Source organism: Myotis myotis, unplaced genomic scaffold (genome assembly GCF_014108235.1).
Source record: "Myotis myotis isolate mMyoMyo1 unplaced genomic scaffold, mMyoMyo1.p scaffold_m19_p_12, whole genome shotgun sequence".
In the NCBI taxonomy this organism is placed as follows: domain Eukaryota; kingdom Metazoa; phylum Chordata; class Mammalia; order Chiroptera; family Vespertilionidae; genus Myotis; species Myotis myotis.
In genome coordinates, this window is record NW_023416316.1 from 52,699,970 (window position 1) to 52,702,095 (window position 2,126).

General features: G+C 33.3%; 1 pseudogene; it reads left to right on the forward strand.

The window, feature by feature from the left end:
* Positions 1-1,048, forward strand: part of LOC118666830 — a 5,538-nt pseudogene extending 4,490 nt beyond the window's left edge.
* The last annotated feature ends 1,078 nt before the right edge of the window (positions 1,049-2,126 follow it).

Genomic DNA, 2,126 nt, shown 5'->3' on the forward strand with positions numbered 1-2,126 from the left:
AAAGATAAGTGAATAGAGATGAATTCCAACATGATGTCAATGAAATTTTACACTTTGAAGATAAGAATACATACCCAGCCCATATCGTTAGGACCGTCGTTGTCCCAATACAACCAAGGTTGTGGGTTCAATCCCTGGTCAGGGCACATACAAGAATCAACCAATGAATGCATAAATATATAGAACAAACCAATGTTTCTCCCTCTCTAAATAAATGAATAAAAAGAATTTTCAAGAATACATACTGAAGTCACTCATTCAGAATAGAAAAGACACCAGAGTTTCGCTTCAGTAATAAAATGACACAAAAGAAATGCTCCTACCAGGACTTAAGATAAAATGACCAGGCCACAAGTAATACATACCCAGCCAAGATTAAAAAGATAATTTCAGATATGCTACCCAAACATTTATTCTATTTAAAATGGCACATGTTGCCCTGTCCAATTTGGCTTAGTGGATAAAGCATCGGCCTGAGGACTGAAGGGTCCCAGGTGCGATTCTGTTCAAGGGCACATGCCCTGGTTGTGGGCTCGATCCCCAGTAGGGCGCATGCAGGAGGCAGCCGATCAATGATTCTCTCTCATTCATTGATGTTTCTAACTCTCCCTCTCTCTTCCTCTCTGAAATCAATAAAAATATATTGTAAAAAGTAAAATTAAAAACAAATAATAAATTTTTTAAAAAAGAAATGGCATTTGTATTCTTATCCAAGTAAGGATAACTGAATTTAGTAGTAAGAACTGAATATAAATATGGATAAATCACACCAAAAAAGTAAAATTAACCTCCCTCCCCTGCATCCTCCTCGCTGTTTTATGTTGCTGTGCTGGCCACCACACACTCTTCATGCCTATCTAGTAGCCATGCCTCCCCAAAACTGAGGAAATCAATGACTTCCTGTTCACAGCCAGGAGAAAGGACATTAAATGTGTCCAGATGAAGAAAATTAAGATATCTTCATACCTTCGTCATCAGAGACACAGGGCAGGCAGAAAAACTGAAGCAGTACCTGCCCTCAGGTTTGCCAGTGAAGGAACTGAAATGAACCAGGCACGATGAATCAAACTGTGATAAAATTTTAAAAATTAAAATTACGCATGGAAACCTAAAGCTCATAAATATTATTTCTATAATAAAATACATAAAAATTCAAAAATATGAAAATTAATTATGTAAAAATTGATGTGATTTATACCCAAGATTAAAAAGTAATGTGAAATTAAAATAATTAAATTACCACATTCCTAATATTTCCTTAAAGAGACATTTTTTTAGACCAAATATTTCTAGAGGAAAAACTAATGTTTTAATTATTAGATTACTACAGATTTATGATAATTTAGACCAAATATTTATCTTTCAAACAACTCTAATAAAAGCAAATAAACCATTTTCTAGCAAGATAGTAGTAAGCAATGTTTAAATGACTTCAATAAAATAAATAATTATTAAGGTGAGAGAATTCAGACACTGTCTGCATCAGTAAAATTGGCTTTAAAACAAAATTTGAAAATCGGATACATACAGAGGGACATTCAAAATGATACAAGACAGTGTTTCATTAACAGATGGAAAACTGTATTCAAGCAAACATAGATATATTGCTATCAAAGTAAAATTAAAGCAAAAATGTTTAAAGCAGGGTAAAAATGTTGTTTTATATTGATAAACTCAGAATTAATAGTGTAGTGGTATTGAAACTTTAAGCAAGGGGAAATAAATAGAAATACAAGAGAAAGTAAAATTTTAGAATAACGTCAGCTCATGGTAAGTCATATAGGTAAATATATATATAATATCAGGATATTTAAATAATGTAGTATATCCAATTGTTTACTTGGAGAGAACATTTATGGACATATTCATGCATCATCCACAAAATGATTATTTAAGATTCCATAAAGTATATTTAAAAACTTATCCTCAAATAGTTATCCATATTCTCATATCTCAAGCAATGAAGATCAAGGTTAGGTTTTTTTGGTTGTTGTTGTTGTTACTCCTCACCCAAGGATACTTTTTCTATTGATTTTAGAGAGCGCGGATGGGAGGGAGGGAAGGAGGGAGGGAAGGAGGGAGGGAAGACCAGAATGTAAACTGAGGCGAGAAAGAAAGCTGCAGAG